This window comes from Dreissena polymorpha, unplaced genomic scaffold, assembly GCF_020536995.1.
Source record: "Dreissena polymorpha isolate Duluth1 unplaced genomic scaffold, UMN_Dpol_1.0 chrUn006, whole genome shotgun sequence".
Classification (NCBI taxonomy): domain Eukaryota; kingdom Metazoa; phylum Mollusca; class Bivalvia; order Myida; family Dreissenidae; genus Dreissena; species Dreissena polymorpha.
The window spans coordinates 668659-691378 of NW_026273320.1; the positions used below are offsets into that span (position 1 = coordinate 668659).

The window sequence follows — 22720 nt, forward strand, 5'->3', positions numbered from 1 at the left end:
TATTAGATTGTTTACTTTTCTCTGTGCCTATTTATTCTGTCACTATCTTTGATTTTGTGTGTTTATGCGGGCATAATTATTATGATTAAAAAAGAAGTTATTCTTGGCAGATGGCTTGTTATAATGTATGGCCATACTAGAAATAAACACACCTTCAATATAAGTAATAACTCAAGTTATTTTCTCAAATTGATAGCTAAATGATTTTGCACAGTTAATTGTTTGATGTAAATAAAACAATTTTGCCAGTTTGTTTAACTCAGATGTAAATATATCTTCATTTCATTTCTATAAACGGCTAGCTTTTTACCGGATAACATGTTTGTTTGCACAAAATCAATATTGGAAAAAGATGACGACCAAGAAAATTGTTGATTAATTGATTCTCCAGGAGGAAATCCAATTTCGTCACGTTTAACTTGTCATTTAACAAATCACTATAATCCAAGAGATATGCTTTAATCTTCCTGTTAGTGCGGTCCATAAGCCAAATGCAAACAGATTTCCTGGACAGAGACTGTGTGCTTTTATGATTTTTCACATCAGCTAGATGTCCAGGGTTGAGAATAATACAGAAATATTAGACGTGTACAACAGTTTAATTTTCAGCCCACAAATTGCCTATCTAAGAAAACTAAATTGGAAGCATATTTTGATTTGAAATCGTGATTGGAAAACTTCAACAAATAAACTTTTGGAATATTTTCATTCAACATTTCTGCCCAGATGCGCATTATTTTTATTAATTTTAAATTGTTTTTGTATAACAGACATTCTCTCAACATATAATTTAAGTATTACCTAATATTACTTTTTTCTGTACAATTTAGAACTGGTTGAAAAAAATATGCATTTCATATAATTCATATCAAAGCCTTCAAGTTTCACATTATTTGCTTCATTCTGATTTGATTGAAAATATGGCCTCTTTGCATTATTTAATTCAACTGAAGTCATGGATTTGACTGAAATTATGACTCCTTTACAAGCCAGAATTGACTGAAAGCATTAATTTTATTAAAGGTTTGGCTGCTTTAATAAGATTGATTTTTTTTGTCCATGCATATCTAAAAAACTACAAGGTGTTAACATAGAACACCAAAGGTAGATACATAGTGATACAGAGAATGCACAAGAGCCATAACTTCTGCTTCCTTGTAAGAGTTATTGCCATTAGCTTTTATATGAAACTAAAGGAGCATATCTTAATAACTATTAGAGGTATAATTTTGAAACTTTATGAGCAGGAAGCTAACTTTCTTGGAACTTGTAATGCACATTAACCACTCTTGCTGCCATAATTACATGGTTATAGTCTTTGTTAACCCATTTATGCCTAGTGGACTCTCCCATCCTTCTAAATTGGATCAATTTATTTTCCAAAATTAAGGATGTCTTGTATATTTATTTCTATATTTAGAAAATTTTTACAGAAATTCTTTTAAGCAAACAGCGCAGGCCCTGATGAGACGCCGCATGATGCGTCTCATCTGGGTCTACGCTGTTTGCCAAGGCCTTTTTAATAGATGCTAGGCGTAACTGGGTTAATTTGACAACGCTGCCTGCTACCTGAAGATGGTAATTAAGGCATGACCTCAAGAGTTCTTGTTAATTTTTTAGTTCATTGGATTTGGTGAAAGTCAGATCAAATAGAAAGGGGTTTGCCATAAGTCTTTTGACATATCAGTAGAATAAGGTTGGTAAAAAGTGAAACAGGTTTCTGTTCATGCGTACCCAACATTTTTAATCACCAAATAGTTTTTGTATTATGGAAACTCGTTTTGCTAAACTTTTGTGTTATTGTTGCAGATGAAGGTTACATGATAAATAAATAATTTTTATGTTTGCATTACAACATGTCAGGTACCTTATGCTGTCTGCATCATTGTGCATTGTTACTTTGGTTTATGATGTAAAGATAGTGAATAATTAATAATTGGACATGTCACATACTGTGTATGTCTGACTTGGATTGTCTTTTTAATTATGCCTTGTTAGGCGTTTCTCTATTCTTTGAAAGTAAATCAAATTTTCATGATGGCCATTCATGTTTTTTTCTCAACTGAATACTGTTACATAGATTAATTAGCACTATTTGGTACCTTGCATGCATCTTGTACTTAAGTTGTTATGCAATCTAATTTAATTGTCCATGTTAATTATGCATTCACTCTTAACTAAAGGTCGCCGTGGTGTAATGGATATGGTGTCCGCCTTGCGACCGGGAGGTCACGGGTTCGATCCCCACCGTGGGAGCGTTCTTTAGATCTCCCCAAAAGACACCAAGTACTGGTTCTAGGCCCAGGAAACGGACTCGAGAGCGTTTATATAAGCCTAAGGCTTTTGACGCAATCGAGCTAAAATAAATAGGTTTAAACTAACTAAAGTGATGCTTTGCATACGGTTAGTAGGTAATGAATCCATGTAGACAGCTGTTGTATTAAGCGTTTGAAAAATCGTGTTAGTGTGACCACAAGCTACATTGGATTTATAGATTACAGTAAGTGGACAGTTTCGTTAAATCAAGTCAAGCTTAAGTATAACTTAATTTGTCTTTTAAGCCTTTTATTTAAAAAGCAATTTTTGTGTACCTTAATATGCCTGGGCAAAACAAGGCTAATGATCATGGAGGGCAGGTAGTCGGAATCATGTCTGCTTATTTTAAAAATAGTCTAATCAACCTTGTCCGTTCTCTGTTCCCAAACAGTCTGAATTATCAGTAACTTGGTGATTATAATTGTAGGCATAAAATGACTTGACCAAAGTCGATAAATAGCCAGATCATATGAAGCACTTCTGAATTATGGCCCTTGAAAAAGAAAATATGGCAAAATTAGTTTTGTTCATCCATTGACTCAACTGGTTCTAATTGTACCATCATCAAAGGTTGCCACAATAACCACCCACGAAGCACTTCTTAATTATGGCTGATAAATAATCCAAAAAGAATTAATTAAATTTGTCCACTGTCCAACTCAAACAGTTTTTATATAATGATTATGAAATGTGATCAGTGTAACTCAAACCCTTTTTACAGGCTTATTTTGATACAATCATTATTTTGGTTTAATAATTTTTTTTATATGAGATTTTTCAGAAGAATAATGTTGCAAGCTCTCTTGTTATCTAACTTGAAGCTGATAAAATTCATTATCATTAAACATAGATTGTTTTCTATTGACATTAAAAGCTCATTTTCAAGTTTAAACAATCAAATTTGCTTTATTTGAAACTTGAATTTCAAAAGAATTAGTTGCAACACTGCAACATCACCAGGTGCATAGTATTCTGTTTTAAATGATCATGATATTGTACTTTTAGTGTTAATAACTACCCCCACACATTACAGAGATGTTTGTGCCAATCACTATTTGTTGGTTAATTTGTGATTTACTAAACAATTAAATAAAATAAAAGCACGTCATACAATTTTCATAAACAAAACAAAGGAAAGAAAAAAAAACATGGAATTACTTTGGCAAAAATATTATATTATTAATTGAAGAATATGTGTTAAAGGTAGAGAAGAAGATATAGACTGATTCATTTTTACCCCAAAAAAGGTTAATTTCAACAAAATGCAATTATATTGTTTCTATCACTAAACAACATTTAATTTGCTTGTCTATAACTTGTTATTGGAGTTAATCAGGAAATATACAATGTCAACAACAGGGAATGACTTTTCAAAGATAAGATTATGATTGCCTAATTTCTCTATACAACTTGATGGATTTGAAAATATTAATCACATTTTAATCCTTTATTGACTGGTCATTCGTTTCAAATGGGATTAACAATAAAATGGTGGAAGAAAGTCCACTGTAATTTAGAGTGTAGGTTTAATATAATTGCACTACTCCATTATGGCCATTAAGGTGGTCAAATAAAACTTTATTTTGAGCGCAAACTATTTTTAATGAAATAACAACTTTAATCTGGTAGATCTGTTTAATGCTACTGGTCATGTACGTAATTCCGGCCACTTTTGGGACTATTTAAGAAAAATCTTTAGTGTTAGGCAACTGGTTGAAACTAAACTTCACATATATAATCCTGGGTTCAAAACTCACCTAGCATGAAAATTTAAATAGAATTAGATCGGTGAATGTTACTTAATGAACAGAAAATGATGACATGTAAACTATCCATTTTCGTAGGTTAAATGTACCTAAAAAATCGGCCACTTTTCGGTTTGATCTGCAGATAAAATTACAAAGCAATATCTTTTGACAAATGTCCTCAATTTCAGAGTATTAATCAATGTTTATACTATTAATATTTTTGACTTGAAATTTAAAATAAATGCGAAATTATTACACCATTTACTCCCCCTACCTATTTTAATAAATATAAACAATGGGGAAACTGCTATTTCATTAAAAAATATTTGTTTTTAATGTGTTTAATAAATTTTTTCAAACATAGCTAAAAAAGTAAAAACATTTTGTTTGAAAAGTTGACTTCAGTGTTGATTATTAGTAAACGCTTATATATAATATTTAAACATGTAATCTAGCAATATTCTTATAAAGGGAGGTAATTCATATATTAAAAATTTATATTTAGCTTCTAATTTGTATGTTTTGAATATAAGTTTTTGTACAATAAATTGGTAAAACTTGGATTAAAGTTTATTAGATAAAATAAAAATAATTTTATAAAATATATTTGTTTCTTATATGATTATAATTGTTGCAACATATGATGTCATCACTTTCCCCATGAGCCAAATATTTCCTGCTATATTTGTGACATTTTAACACAAAAGTTTACGGTGATATGGTTCTTACATTTGCAAAATATTGCGAGTGGGGATGGTTTTCATGTTGATTTTTCTAAATAAAAACAAAATATGTGCGTCAAGATCATGAAAATGATTTTACACAGGTGGCCGATTTTTTACGTACAGGCCGGAATTACGTACATGACCAGTAAACCTTCAACTTGTTGGTAATTATCACTATAGTGAAGTATAAGTCAAATTTGTTTATTTTTTGACATTTGTTAAAATGAACAGATTTGTCAACTTTAGTAATTTCCTTAATGTAACCCAGTTTTGGTTATTATTATAAACCTGTTGCAAAACAAACATTTTTAAAGTTTAAGGTTTTAGTGCATTGTAACCCAAACATTATCTGTGAAATAAAATATCAATAGAAAGACATTGGCGCTGCAATAAACGTATGTAGGTTGTGTGTAGGGTTTTGCTGCTGTATGGTCCTTTTGTTATTGAGGGACTATAACATTTAAAGGGGTAATCTGGAGGTTGAGTGTTAACATTTTTGAGTGGCCCTCTGGGAAAACCACACTAAAGCTTGATTGGTCATTGTCAGCTTGGGTACTACTTACATGTACCCCGGGTACTTTAAAGTATACTTACATGTACCCCTGGTACGGTAAATATACTTCAACGTACCAGGTCGATATTAGGCTGTACCCGAGTTGTATTCCCGTCCAAAAATTGATGTCGTAAAACGCGCTACCGATTACCGTAAAATACGATATTGTTTATCTTAAACAAACTTCTCTTTCAAATAACTGCATCAACATGATTGTTTAGTACGAGTTTCGATAATATAGAAGCCATTTAACAGAAAATTTGACATAAATGTGAACATAATTAATTTAAAAAAAATAGCCATTGACAACGACCGATTTAACGTTAAAATTCCCAGGTATGTTTAAGTATATTTACCGTACCCGTGGTACATGTAAGTATACTGAAGAGTACCCAGGGTACATGTAAGTAGTACCCAAACCGACAATGACCAATCGAGCCACACTCAATCATCCCAGATTAGCCTGTGCAATCCCTACAGGGAAATCAGAGAGAACACGTTCTGCTTGAATTAAATTTTTGTTTCAAGGAAGTCTCTTCTAAACAAAAATCCAGTCTAGACGGAAATTGTCATCCCATAATAGCCTGTGCAGACTGAACTGGCTATTCTGAGACCATACTTACCTCACATGTGCAAACAAATTTTAACTGTCAGATCATTGGTTGAATTGACTATTAGCACAACAATATTTTAATTGACTCCATTATAAAACTATTTTAATTGCAATTTCTCTTGCTAAATATCTTCCTGCAATGAATGGAACTAAACATTATATATTTAAAAAAAAACGCAAGGTTTTTCTTCAGTTGAAACCTCTCATCACTTTTAGTTCCCAATACATACAGATGTGTGTCTGAAAACAAATGTACCACAAGCAAACCTGAAATAATACATTCTTTTTATTGATCCCATAATTATCGATCATTGACTTAATAGAACTGGAGCATGTACAGCATATTTTCATGTGACAAAATCTTTGGTGTACAATTACAGGCAATCGAATATGACATTCTTCCATTTCATTTGTTAGATAACAATAATTTCTGTAGTGGCTTTTAAATGGCTTGAACAGGTGTTCGTATACAACAAAAGTGAGACAAAGAATTTTGAAATCAATAGCTGGGTTTTGTTCATTAAATGTTTACTGTGGTTTTCTAAGGAATTTCAGAAATGGCCTTTTCACAAATATGTCAAGAAAAGCTTGTCCCGAGTACAACTGAGTACAACTGAGTTCAGTATCATGTATGGATGGATTTTTGTATGGCTTGACAGAAGTGGCAAGGATTTTGAGGTTAAGCCCCAAAGTCAGGCTCAAAATTTAAGGGCGAAGATCAAATGTTAGGAAATCAATCCCTAATTCTTGGTCTGAAGCATAACTTTGTCCAGCATGATTCTATTTTCAAACTGATTTCAGAATTGACAACCATTTTTTTTAAATGTGTTGAGCGCAAGAACTAGTTTAGTAGTCCTATGTCAAGGTCACTTTTCAGTCAAAGAAAAGAAATTAGCACTAAGCACTTTCTCCAGCACATAACTTTGTCCAGCATAAATGGATTTTTTACATAGCTTGGCTGTAACTTTAAGCATTGTGAGGATGTGTTGTGACCAAAAATGAGATCCAAGGTCAAGGTCAAAAATATAGTTCAAAGGTCAATATTTTTTTTTATTTATATAAACGCTTTGTCAGCATAACGTTATTCAGCAATTATTTATATTCAAATAACTTGGCATATCAGTGATATGGTGAAACCCAGTGAAACAACTGGGTCCCAAGTTCCAAGATCAAGGTCTAATTTGATCAGAATACATGTAATACCCGATGCATTTGGTTTGTTTGTTTTTTACTGAGCACTGTGAATTTTATTTTCATGTATGATATTGATTTCCAATCAGATGATCTGATGTCAATTACAAAATAGTAGACCGAATGAATGGAATGACAAAAACCCAATTAGGAATATTATTATTCCTAACTGCTTTAATTATTAACTTAGTATCTTTAATAGGTTATAAAGGAATACTATTTTTGTGTTTGTGTTGCATATTGTATGTGTTGTGTTGTGCTCAAAGTCGTAAGCAAAGTTGTATTGGAAATTAAGAATATTTTTTGTTATGCTACAGGCTATTGTCTTTAAAGTTTAGATTGGTTATTAATTTAAAAAATGGTATCTGGTTCATCACTGACTCATAAAACAAACAGCGACTCAGTGATTCAAAATGGTCAGTTATGTGAAAGATGTGGATTTAGACAAAGACATTCCTTAATGTTTCTTAAATCTCCAAGTTATTGGTCACCATGGAAAGCCATGGGAAATACAGGCCATGTTTCTAGAAAATCTTCATCAAGATCATCAAAAAGTTCTTTTTCCTTCGTGAAATCATTCCCTTCACTGCAACTTGATGAGTATGTTCCATATTCTCCACTCCACACTGCATATACAGTACCAAGTCCGTCACTAAGCTCGTTGTCTCAAATGGACAGCTCGTCTGTTTCATCAGTGAGTACCATTAGGTCAAGAAGGTCAGTGGCCACGGTTTCAACCAGTTCTGTGGCTCTGTCAGATGGATTGTTGAAGTCTGGTTCAAAATCATCCCCAATATGGTCTTATGGTAAATATGGTAATTTTTTTTTCCTCTCAGCTTTGCAAATTCATTCATATGATACATAACATTATTAAAGGAACAGTGACTTTAACAATTGTCATTATTTGTTTCCACATTCAAATTTGATTGTGCCGAACTAAACATTGTTTGTTTTTTTGCAGTATATAATGTTCTGACTACCCTATTTTGCCTTCAAGAAAGCACGTTGATCATTCTATGTTCTTATTTCAATGTAAGATGGCAGACTCATCAATTGAGAGTTATAGGATCACCATTATGAATTTTACGGCGGTATATAACGTTACTGATAAGCTATAGTGCATGTATATTGGATTGTATCGACATAACCAAGCAACATACCATTGATCCTCAAGTAGACAAAAAATAACCCACAGAAACGATTGTGAAGTTTAAGTATCGTCTATGTACAACTTCATTTCTCAAATACCAAAAAGAGAATTATTTACTGACAGCTTGCAGTGGACTCCTGGATTGCTAGAAAGAAAATTAAACGAATGATAAACTGTCAATAATCATGTAGGCATTATCTTCTTGTTGAAACCTTACTGTGCATTCATAGCCACATGGATTAAATATTGAGGCATGTTTAAGAAATTTTGTCACCTCAGGCTGTTTAAAAAAGATAATAGAATATTGAAGTAATGTACTAAGAGACCTGCCATAAGTTATGTAGTAGATGTCAAGTACACATATCTAAATAACTTTGAGCTGGCTTTTGTTTAATGAAATGCATCATCAAATTATCTTACAGTCTTTGATAATGTATGCAAAATGTATTTCCTGAAGTATTTCACACATGGATTAAACCATAACAAATGTGAAAGAAATGTGTTCACCTTAGACTTAAAAAAAATAAAAGAATATTAAATTAATGTATATAAGAACCATGTCATCATTTGGAAAGAAGAGAACTAGGCATATCTAAATAACTCAAAGTTTGCTTTTGTTTATTGAAATGATTCATTTTCTTACAGTCTTGCATAATGTATGTGAAATGTTCTAAATGAAGTATACCCCAGGGTAAAGCCAATGTAACTGTGCATTTTGAAAGTAATGTTTTGACAGCAAAATTTCCATGTGCATGTTGCATTAGGGGCTTTTTCAACATTCTGCTTATTCTAAATCTGACCAAATTTGCACCAAAAACATAAAGATATTAAATTTCACTGCATTATATTGTGATCCCATTTTGTGTGTACAGTAGACTCTGCCAATACCGGACTCTCTGAATACCGGAACTCTCCCGATTCCGGACGGTCGGGCCAGTCCCGTATTTTCTCCTTCTATTTCTTTGTAAAAAAATGTTGAATAAACCGAACTCTCTGAAAACCAGAAACCGGGCGGGTATCTCCGTAAATTTGGTCATTTTCGACGTAAAATACATTGAGTATACCGGACGGTCTAAATTCTCAAGATATCCGAGGCATGAAAATAACAATACCTAGTCAGCACAGCGAGTGCGGTGTCACAAATTTTGCTCGCGCAATTATCGAATTATCGATAATCAGATTAAACATACCAAAAAGGTGTCAAGTAGTTACCGCGCTATGGGAGTCCGATTAAGTAATGTAAAACAAACTGTGAATGTCTATAATAGACATGCGGTAACACCAAAAAGTGATTGACTCGATCGTTTTATTAATTTATTATTATCGCCTATGATAAACAATTTAATTAAAAAAATAATGCATGCCGTTGCGACGATAACTTTCTTGTGATCTTCTCGAGTATTTTAAAAGATCTTATAGCCATGTTTTTAACGCTGTAATGGTTGTTTGTTTGTTTGTCAGATAAACTGTTAGAAATATGACTGTTAAATATCCATCCATCTGTATGCAAATTCATTCATTGCCGTTTACTAATTGCGAACGCATGTACAATGTCGAAGCCTCCAGCGCACTTTGGGATTAATCAAAACAAGTCGGTATGGAATATGTTTTGCTCTTTATCGATTAAAAACACATTTTTTAAGAATGCAATTAACATCATCAGAACCTGCGTACAGTTATCACATGGTACATGTAAATGTAGATGGTTTGTTTTATTTTTATGTGATTCTGTACACAATGCATACCATGTATATTTCGGCAATATGCATACTCTTGGTAAACCGGAACTCTCTGAAAACCGGACGATCAGGCTTAAATCCGGTTTACAGAGAGTCTACTGTATTATAATTTGTATATAGCTTAAAAAATATTTATCTTAAGCTGAATTCTGCAAAAATATTGTTATGTTTTACTTTGATAATATGATACTGTTTAAAGATAGACTGAAATGCATGTTATTATACATGCAAAAAGTGTTATCAACTAGTTGGCAAACTGTTTCATTTATAACATGCCTTGACGATGTGCCAGCTGGGACTCAAAATGTAAATGTTAATCTAGATTAAGTCTGCTATGTTTTTAATAAATGTTGTATCAGTAGAAGTTCAAGGCCACTGTTTAAAACACTTTCAAAGTTAATGTGTTAAACAATAATTTTGATTACCTATTTCACATGTACTTGTAAAATTTATGCCAATGCTAATTCAAATTTGGACAACTTGTTAAATGTATGCCAATTCTAATTCAAAGGACATCGTAATTTATACTAGAAATATTTTTTTAAATTTTGATTTAAGACTTGATTATGGACATTTATACATAATCATTTGATTTCAAAATTAGATAAAACTTATATGTTACTCCGATGAACTACACTCCATGTCATGTTATGCAACTTGTATTTCATTAATTGATATGTGTAGTAATTTTATGTTATTTCAACTTGTATAGAAATGTTTTTCATACTTCATAATATTCGACCGTCTAGAAATGGAAAGTTTGTATCAATTAATCAATGCATTTGTTTAGATTGTAAAACGGGTCCAGTTTGTCAAGGATCTGGCAATAATCAATGTATCAGTGAACAGCGTTTTTTCACTAATATGAAAGCAAATATGAAAGCAAACAGAGTCGCAATGCTTGGCTGTGTGAGGATTTGAGAAGTGAAATTGGTCTGCCAATTTACGAACTTGTGATACTGGAATTTATGTTCAATTTTATGGTACTAATACCAAGGTCTATTATACTGTTATTGACCATATTCCAAAGATCTGAAACCTTGAAAAGGGCTATAAAATAGATTTGTATGTCCAAACAAGGCAATAATGAGCTTTATTTTAAATGTGTGTCATTTCAAAAGGATTTTTGTTAAATGGTTGCATTAATGTACAGCTTAATATTAATTGAACAAGTTAAAAAAACTGTCATGCTGTATTTTTTTTATTAAAAAAGGAATATGTTTTGTCCTATACAGTAACTATGATTCTTGCCTGCAAGGAACATATTGAATTATGCTTTCCTGAAAGTGTCTCAGCATTTTTTTTATATAAAAGTCAGAATGCTTCGTACCGAAAATCTAAGACTGATTTTTTAGCATAGGTGCGTTTACGCACCTATGCTTATGGTATATACCACATTTCGAAAATCCACATCGATCGGTTGCCCTTTATGAAGCCTTACCTGATCAAAAATCAGACGAAATATCTATTTAATTTAGTATATGGTCATTCTTACAATATTTTTTTGGAAACGTTTTTCTAACATTTTCTTCCAAGAATATTGCTGACACCGTTTTTAGTGAATTTTTCTAAGACCGTTTTATGTCAAAAAATCTTCTTATAACCTAAAACAAATTTCGTTCGTAAAACAATTCCATCTGCACTATAAATCTCAATCTCCTACGCAGTGGCCTCCCTTATACTAGAAGTTACTGACCGGGCGAAGCAAGGGAAGTAACTGCTGTGAGGAGTTTCTATAAAAATCTGCATTCAGAAATCTGTATTCAGAACTCAATCTGTTGTGCACGTCTGCATCTAACGCTTACCACAAGTTTTACGACAAATTCTTGACGCAGACGAATAGGGTAGCGTCTATTTTCATTTGTGAAAAGAATAGTTCGATACAGATCTGTCCGTGCTTAAATTTTGAAAGGCTTGGGTAATTATTTTTCATAAGCGTTTCAAACACTGATGTAAATGGAAAGATTATCTATTTAAATAGTCGGTAATTGTTTGAAATTATTGATTTGAGAAATTCGCGGATGGCGATATCGAACTACATTATACCACGTGATGCCATTCTTCCCTGTATCTTGCACCTATGCTTTTAACGCCATCGGCGCTCTCGTTTTAAGTATGTCATTATCAATTTACCCTTGTGTGTGTCCCAAAATTGTTCTTGCCTTATGGTTTATTCATAATTATACATCTAGTTTTAATAGTTTTGTACCTTAATCAAAATCATGCTTAATCTCAACCTTAGAATCTTAGACTTGATCTTGTAATCCAACTTGTTACACTTTACCAGCAGGTTACAAGGGCATGCCTTATTAAGTGGTATGTTTGCTGCTCTTCAAATCTGAGCAAATAAATTCAAGGGTCTGATATGAATTATTGACACCCTTTTGAGTAATGTATTTATGATACAGATAATTTCTTGTGAAAAGGTGTGTAAAAGCCCTTCTTTTAATATGTTAGTTTCTTCTGTTGAAGTTTCATGGTCCTTTTTTTGCTGTCTCAAAAAGTTGATACAATAAAGTTAAGTGCTCTATGGTATATTGTTCATTGGCCTTGGTATGTTGGAGAGTGGCATTTCCCACCCTTGTTGAAGTTGAACCTTTTGATACAAAATTGTTTGATTTGCATGTTATTGACATTTACAGAAACAACTCTTCAATATTTGTTAAAGCAAAACATATTGCTGCCACAACATTGTAAATACAATCAATTTCTGTGACTTTTGTGAGACAATATTAAAATAAGACCAACAAAACCCTACTGAAAGGTTTTAATTCTAATAGGCATGTTTGCGTAACTGCTCTAATACATGTACATTATAGACCATCACAATATTTTCAGGAATATTTCAATTAAATTGGAAGAGCTTCACAATATCTATAAATTATTGTTTGTTTTAATTTAATTTATTTTTCATTTTGTTCAAATATTGAGTAGAAGATTGATATTGAAATTCGGTTATCAGTTTGTGGTAAAATGGGTAGGGATTTATGTGTTTCATTCTACATTCATTAAAAAAGATGGTTTTGAAAGGTTAGTTGTAGCAATTACTAGTATTACTCTGTTACATGCAAGCATATTTCTGTGATCAAAAATTCATGAGTTTATTTTTAGTTGTAAAAATAGAAGCATTGGATAGTTTGTTAAGATTTACAGTTATATCACTAAGCACAAGCCAGGTGAACCCTTTGTGAATCTCTTAGTTGACAGAATTGGAATCCACACTGTTATAAATATGCGTTTCGATCATAGAAACAGACAATTTATTGATATTGATTATAGGGGAAAGATAAACATTGGATATCATTGTAAGTAGCGATTAATTTCTTTCATAAGCCGATACAGGGAATTTATATCCAATTGTACTGCCAATTTCAAGTCTGTTTGCAAACATTTAGAGGCATTAATTTGGTCTGAAAGGGTATTTATCACAGAAAGAACCTAGATATGTATATTGTTTGATTAACTGAAACTTTTCATTGTGGTGAGCCTTTAAGACAGGTTAATTTATTTCCGACAGTGTTTATTTACTGCTGAGTCAGTTATTTACTGCTGATGCCAGAATGAAAGGATTTGATAGGTCAGTTGAAGTTTTAGACATTAACTCCCATCCACTTTCCCATAAAAATAACATCAATTATTATGATTCAAGTATGAGTGTGAAAATATAAACAACCAGTTTATGAATTCATCAATTGGCTATTGCTATCAACTTGATATTGATTTAACGGTTATTTGTGCACCATTTATTTTGATATGTGTAGTGATTCTGATACAAAGATGTTTTATTTGATGTAGGAATCGATACATTGATCTGTTGTGCATGAATATTGTTAATTATAGGAACATGCTTTCAGGAAATATATAAAGACCGGCTTTTTATTCAATCCAAATTTTGGTTGCCGTTTATTTATTTTTGCTATGGAGATGCCAAGATACTGAGAATAGGTCATTCAAAGAAGCAAGGATTATCAAATACATCAAATACAAGTCGATCAGCGTATTTATTCTGGAAATTAAATGTGGTATGTTATCCACAGTGGGTTTAAATCCATTATGAGTGTGAAAAAGGGTATGTTATATAGCATCATTCGCCTGTACAGCAGTTTATATACACAAACAGTAATGGAATAGTCATGTAACTGATTGGATTGCATTGACTGGATTAAACGAAGTGACCGCCAAGGCTTGGTGATTTCCAGTGTTTAGATGATTCTGATTGAAGAATGAGACAAAAATTACTTGTATGTACCAATGTTTCTGTTTTACATCAACAGGCAATCAATAAATGGTTTAATTAGTAATTATTGTAACCAGTAATTATATAATGTGTGTTTTTTCTTAAAATCAATTTTATGATTATAGTTCTACGCTGTATGGAATATTTAAAGATATTCTTTTTGATTTATGAAAATTATAGTTTCATATACATGTTTTTTTTAAAATAATCATTATGAATATGTAAAATTTATTCCTAATATGTTTGTTCTCATGAATACAGTTATTTAAAAAAAAAACATTAATAGAACCTAGCAAAATGTACTTTTGTTTGATAGATGAGTAATGATATGGCCTTATTGGTAAGTCAGTAGTGACTTGTTAGTGGGAAATGTTAGTCAATATAAAGTTCCATTTGGGAATTTCGGTTTTTTTTGTTTCTCTATCAATTACTTAGTCAATCAAATTACAGTTTATAATTCTTCCATAATTGGAAAGCTACCTTTGAATAAATTTTCTTAGATCTGAATGACTAGCTAATTGGACTGTAAGGTTTTGTTAGCAAATATTCGAAAATAAATTAATGTACACTATTCTGTTTTGTGCACAACAGAGCATTGATGACTTTGTGGTAAGATGCCTTGTCCAATATAGGGACCTAAATGATAGGCAAATGGCAGGGGTGATCGGTTTTGGGCCAAAACATGGTATGGCTATGACTGCTTTTTAGAAATCTTAACTCTTTCGGTGCTGGAACCGAATTTTGAAGGTCTTTGCAAACAGTTTGGATCCAGATGAGACGCCACAGAACATGGCGTCTCATCAGGATCCAAACTGTTTGCACTCTGATAGTATTCTTTTAAAAAAAAACGAAGAAAATGCTAATTTTAGAAATTCAGCAGACAGCATTTTAGCAGATGACAAATTTCCCAGCATGCAAAGGGTTAACAAATCACCCAGTTTGGCTCAACAGAAGCTGCCATATTCTATTAAGTGACCACTTGATGCTTAATCAAATGAGTTAAATAGTTGCTTGATTTTGAAGATGGGACTGGTCTAGAAAAGTATATATTTTTTGATGGGTGTGTATGACCTTAATTCAAATTGTTATAATATTGTAACCTTCCGTAATGCTTGACATTAACTATTCAGAAATATATTGATAATATTCAGTTTTCAATATAAGATAAAATATATAAGATAAGTACATCTCCAATGCCATGTACTACAAATTATAAGTCAGTAATTTATGTTTCTTTTGAGCCATCCTCTTTTTTTGTTAGATTCTTGAACCTTAAATGATTTTGCTAATAGTATTCATTCTACAGATAGTTGCTATATGTTTCATATGTAGTTGATGGTTTGCACTTCTCATGACCCTCTCACACCATTTATTGCAAACAATCCTCTATTAGTTTGTCTGATTGAGGCTATTATCTCAAAACATGCTTAAAATGAACCCTATAAAGGTGAAATTGAGACAGTTTTAAGATGACATTTGCATAGGTCAAGAATCACTACTAAATTTATTACATATATCACCACATATACTACCACAATACTTATATGAAATGTCAAATATTTGTGGGGTCCACATTATTTATAGAGTCCACAATATTTTTAGAGTCCATAATATTTGTATGAGTCCACAATATTTGTAGAGTCCATAATAGAGTCATACACGCCATACATCTCGGATTGTCCGGGACAGTCCCGGAAATGAAGAACTTGTCCCGCTGTCCCGGAAATCTGTCAAATGTCCCGGAATTTACAAAATCCATATATACATGTACCTTATCTTATGCTTAACTGCACCTCAAATCTGTGTATATCTGCAGCATCTCCATGACAATGCCTACCCGAATAGGCAGACTACGCTACGTGTCAAAATCGATCAATTAACAGGGGTCCTGTTATCATATCGATTGTCTCACATTCGCGGTCAAACCGAAAAGGCGGCATTGTTTAATGTGGTTGTTAATTGACTTTAATCTACTTCGTCATTATTTCCCGCTGCGTAAGGGCAAAGGATAGTTGTTAGGAAAGGAAAAATTAAAAGTAGTTTATGTTCGCACGTTTAACCGACAAAGAAGTTGAGTTAAAAAGCAAGAATATATATAAATGTTATAAATGAATAAAGGCGTATCAACAACTGCGCGTTACACACCGGTCATACTAACAATAACGCAGTGACGTCACCATCTATGTTTAGAACGCTTACACTGAAAACACGTGGCTTGTATCTAGTAACGGAAGTAGTAATGTTTAATTTGACGTTAATAGATCAAGTGTATTTCGGATAGGCTTTCGAACTTTTGCAATTAACGATGCGAAACAAAAAAATACGTACCAAAAATGCATATGTCTATAAATATCGCTACATTTTATACATGTCCCGGAGAATCGGCAAAAGTCCCGGACAATTAAACTCGATGTCCTGGAATTGGTCTGAAAAATTATGGCATGTATGATAGAGTCCACAATATTTGTATGAGTCCACAATATTTGTTAGAGTCCATAATAGAGTCCACAATATTTGTTTGAGTCCACAATATTTGTATGAGTCCACAATATTTGTATGAATCCACAATATTTGTATAAGTCAACATTATTTGTAGAGTCCACAATATTTGTATGAGTCCACACTATTTGTTGAGTCCACAATACATGTATTTGTATGAGTCCACACTATTTGTTGAGCCCACAATACATTTATTTGTATGAGTCAACATTATTTGTAGAGTCCACAATATTTGTATAAGTCTACAATATTTGTAGAGTCCACAATATTTGTATGAGTCAACAATATTGTAGAGTCCACAATATTTTTTTGGGTTGTTACTGATATTTGTCTAATTGGATGCAATCATAACTTTGAAGAATTCAAGGAGCACAACTCAGTGTTGATTATTACTGGATTATCTCCACTGTAAATTTTGGGTTTCGCTTCAGTCCTGTATTTTCCTTTCAGGCTTTAGTGACTCGTTCCTCCCTCAGGCGGAAAACACCGAATAGATATACTTGCATATACAGTCAGTACAGATATACACAATCAGCTCGATTGTTCACAAAGTTCCACAAACAAGGCATTAAAAGATTAAAATTTTAATATTCAACTGTGCAAAATCATTTTATAATTTTTGTCTTGCATTATTAAGATTTGTGTTGCACTCTGTATTTTGCTATATGGAATGGTGCCAGATTTGTTATTATAATTGTAAATAAAGGCTTATGTTTTAAGTGTTTGTAGACCTGTTAATAAGACATCAAAATGACCTTTTACGAGCTGTTCTGCTATAACTGTAGACCCTAACTAAACACTATGTAAAACACTATGTTACATTGCTTTAAAAGCATACTTTACTCAGCTAAAGATGCATCTTATCCATAATTTTTACAAATTCTAGCCAGCTAGAGACATTTACAATTCCATTTCCATTCACATAAGTAAAATGAGTCGTAAGTTTTTTATTAAAACAGTGGCATCACAAAAAATTAACACTTCTCGGAAAAGTCACTGTGGTGAAAACATTTGCCCTACCAAAAATTATGTACACATTGTCATCACTCCCAAACCCTAATCATGATATAATACAAACAATTAATAAATCTATATTCCAATTTGTATGGAATGGTAAACCTGACAAAATAAAACGAACAACTCTTGTTAAACCAATTGACATGACGCCTTATCTATGATCGCTCCGCCCACTAGAATTGATCCACCAATCAGCGATCGATTAATCAGGCGCACTCGTTAGCAAAGACCTGTCCGCCATTTTCTAGACAAGCTACATGTTTAGGTTCACTTTTATTCCAACGAGTTTCTTTTGTTTTCCTCTTTAAAAAACAATTAAAAATGGTTAAACAGTGTCAATGGGGATTATGTAACTCGGACAATCGATATCCTGAAAGATTAGTTGGTGACATTTAATTTATATCGTTTCCAAAGCCGAAAAGAGATCTTGAGAAGTGTAAGAGATGTATAAATACATTGGGTCGTCACCACGAACAACTGAACGTCAACACTGTCAAAGACAATTATAATATATTTTTATCGGATATACTAGCAGATTTAAATAGTTTACGTTATCGATCTGATTATCACAAAATATTTCACTTAAAAAAAAAAAAGTTTTATCAGTTACTAGGTCAGAAGTGAGGTTCATCTGCATTACTTAAAGAGAAATAAAACCCAGCATGAAGCCTAATTCATGCTGTGTTTTATTACTCTGATAGTAGTGCACCTAATTGACATCATGGCTCTAGGAGAAGTGCCCCCCCGGAGAACTGCCCCCCCAAAGATTTTTCACTGGGCGGAGAACTGCCCCCTCACTGTTTTTTTATAGGGCGGAGAACTGCCCCCCTGCTGATTAATAAGGGGCGGAGAACTGCCCCCCTGTCAGAATTGATGACCCGGAGAAGTGCCCCCTAATTAAAGAAATTTCGCAGCGAGTATTATAATGACAATACCGCCAGTAACTTTCTTGCTATTATGTATGGAAATTGAGTGAAATTTCAAAAGTAATATAAAGTTGTACAAGTAATAAAAGTTATAAAACGGCAAAAAAATACCTGCCTCGGCATGGACGTCGCCATCTTGATAATCACGCGATTTTCGTCTATGTGAACAAAGAAAAACAAATCACTTTTTGCTAATAAAAAGTTTTCGCGGCTGAATTATTCGATGATTTCCCCGTACTTAAAACAAACAATAAGCATGCAATTTAATCCATCCTTATGCAAGCTGAAAACAATAATTTATTTGTTTGTTTTCGCCAATTACAGATTTGGACGGTTCAATATAATAAACCCGTATGCGGCTTTATTCAAAGCTAACAAGTTCTTAACAATAAAGGTCGGTCCGGTCTACCAATTAAAAGATTAAACGATCGCGGTGCTTATCGTTAACGGTAACAAGTTCTCTGCCTGCCTAATTAGCTGCTAATTAAAGCAACTGTTACCGATTTTGTTTGTTTGGCATGTCGACATGATCTGCTCAAAATGCAAACTGTTGCCGTAATATGTGTAATGTGTGTATTTATGTATGTTATTTTGTATGACACATGAATTAACTAAACAACATAAATAAATTGATTATAAATTCGACTTCACTCTACTTTTTTCTTCAAGTCAAAATGCCTTTGCTTTGCCTATTCATTTCCTTTTTTATATGAAAATTTACGTTTTTTTTCCATGGGTCAATACTATCTTTATAATGTAAATTAATTCCGATGTAACTTTTCCTCCATAAGTACTGAGTTGCACGTCTATATTTAGTTGCGACACTTGGCCAGTATTAACACGCACGCGTTTCCTGTGTGGATCTCGACTATGTTTCGCGCTCTTATTAAAACACGACTTTTACATGGCATTCATGTATAGTGAGTGGTGCAGATGCGTACCAAGGGCCTTAAACAGTATTATCACATGCCTCTAGACAATTTGTGTTATTCAGTTCGATAAATGGTAATATTGTTGTACTGAAATTCAATTGTTACCGGATAAAACGGCGATAACGTAAAATTACCCGTAAGTATTGTTTTCACTACGCAACTAATAACTAATATGACACCGGGGGGCAGTTCTCCGCCCCTACAGATTTGATGGGGGGGGGGGGGCAGATATCCGCCTACTAAATTCTGACAGGGGGGCAGTTCTCCGCCCCTACCGATTTGATGGGGGGGCACCTCTCCGCCACCTTTAAAATAAGGGGGCAGTTCTCCGGGGGGCAGTTCTACGGGGGGGGGCGCTTCTCCGGATACCGACATCATACATGTTATTTGAAGGTGACATGTGATATATTATCTTATTAACGGTATCTCCACATTTGCACTCATGTGGTGTCACCAATAAACGCTTTTTATCCACACTAGGAGCTCGAATGCCTAGATCTCATTTTTTAAACGAGTTTCGTTTATTTTGTTCGGATTAAAAAACGGAAATGAAATATGGCAAAAGCGGTGTAAAAAGGGTTAATGCAACTCTGACATTTGGTATCCAGAAAGATAAGTTAGATGAATTGAATTTATACCATTTCCAACGCGGCAATGCGGTCTTGACAAGAGCGAGTGGAAGCTTCAAGAATTACCCAGATCCCCTTTATAGAACATTAATTTATTTCACAAACTTGAAATGTCATATAAGCAATAACTAAGCATTATTAAGTATGTATTATGTCACGCGTGCATGTAAAATAATTGAGAATTTTGGTACCCAATTCGTGTAACTTTACGAAATCCCCGTTAAAAATAGCGTTTCTGTGTGTGTCAGAAACAAGTGAAAACCATTTTGTTATTATTTTAATAGAGACGTATCGATAAATGCTATTGTAAAAGAGTTATTATTACTGATATTAGTTAACCAATAAATGCGGTAACTTCGGGGAAGTTGGTACCTGCGCAAGCGTCTGATATTGGTAGCCTTATTAATTTATAATAGTCTGACCGTATTCCATTTCGTACAACGCTAATTTTATATCAGACAATGTCCAAACTTACTGTGTTGTTTTTGTGCTTTAAATTATAGTGATCGATAAATGTCCCATAAGCAATGTTTAATATGATTAATATCACTTTTATACGCAATAACATGTGGGATTGAGGTACCCACCCGGCGTCAGAAAGCGCGTGAAACTTCACCAAATTCCCAGTTATAAAGCGCTATTTCGTGTCAAATACACGGGTAGGGGGGAATGTTTCAGTAATAACTTTGTTAGTAACACGGGTAAATACCGGTGAAGTGTTAATTTATTGCAAATACCACCATTACACGTAATAACGGGTTCGATTTCGGTAAGCGCGCAAGCGTTTGAGAGCGTGTTTAATATACCTATTTACCCGTTATAAATAGCTGATGTTATCTTTAATCGTATATTTTTTGCATTTGCAGAATAACTAAATGGCACCAATCCCTTTACAAGTGTAATATGGTGTTAAGTCCATAAAATCATCCGGAATATCGCGTAAATCTATATGCAGTCTATAGGCAAAGCAGCCATTTTTGTGTTAGCTTGTCTAGGTTTTCTTCCCGCTGAGCCACGTGATTAAGTGGGCGGAGCAATCACTGATAAGGCGTTATGTCAATTAAGCAGGGAGGGCTCAAACTCACTGATAAAACCGCCTTTTTTTACGCAAATAAGGCCAGTTGGGTCAAAAGATTTACAGACATTAATAATACAGGGCAGTGGAAAATTTTCTATCAGAACGAACTTTATAAATATGGTGGAAATCTTGTCTTTGAATGTGCCCTTAATGACAAACATATTAATTCAAATTTTAAAAATGTATTCCTCAGAGATGTAATTACTTCCTGGAACAAAATTAAATCAAAAGAAACAGAAGGACATGTAAATAAAACGATTACTGTGAAACCATTTATTTTCGACAGCACAAAATTTCGCCATTTTTATAAAAATGACGATTTCGTCAGCACTTAAATTCGCCGATTTCTGATTTTGAATTTTAAAAAATGCGTCAGTCAATATCCGATTTGTGTGTAATACATATTCGCGATCAATCGCAGTTGCGAAAAATCGTGGTACGAATGCGGGAACACACTTGAGAAACACTGCAGGATATGGGGCCTGTTTGTCACATGCCAATTAACTAGTCTTTTGTTATCAAGGGACAGTAATGGACCCTCTTAATGTATGCCATTAACACGTTCATTGTTATGATTAGCGGACAAGTGGGATCGAATAACCGTTAACGAGTGTTTGTAACAACGAAGCCAATTGCCAATTGGGTATGTGTTCTAGTTGGTATGATTTTGATTAAAATGCTGTCAATACCGTTTTAAAACTGTTTGTGTTATACGAAAGAGGTTCCAGTTTGTTAAGTGGTTTTTTTTTCAAATAAAATGCTTTTTTTCTGATATCAACATTAAAATTAGAAACTCTATGTGTGTGTTTGTTCTTAAAAAGTAAACTACCGGTATATTAATCAATAATGTCAATAATTTAAAAATAAATAAATTGATACATATAAAATAGTAATAAGTGTGGTTAAACGCAAACAATCAAACAACAAACAGCAATTAAAATATTCATTATTAATTTGTGATAAATACGCATGTTGATCACACATCGTCATCTTTTTATTTGGTTTATTGTCTTTCATCGGCATTCGCTGCGTGATGGCTAATATGCAACACCCCTGAAAAACACAATGCACCTAATGGGTAATAAAGTTATAAACAATTAGCGCTAATTCATTACCATTCTGCATAAACGAAGTCAACGCATTCGATACAGCTGTAATGCACACGCGTTTTAAAGAAGTGTCACGTGTCAGTTAAGTACCTTGTGTAATCTACATCCCTTTGTGTCAAAACCGGATTAATCTTGATTACGAAGCAGCAGTGAATGTGTGCATGGATTATGTTGGAATTTAATGCCTCATGTCTACGGTATAGTTTAAAATATTGTTCAATTCGGTATTTGTTTTTGTTTAAACATAGAGCATGATTG

At 33.2% G+C, this 22720-nt stretch overlaps 1 protein-coding gene across 42 annotated transcripts in view; it reads left to right on the forward strand.

The window, feature by feature from the left end:
* Nucleotides 1–22720, forward strand: part of LOC127863352 (uncharacterized) — a 95360-nt gene that overhangs the window by 8754 nt on the left and 63886 nt on the right. The gene's annotated exons all lie outside the window — the stretch shown is intronic.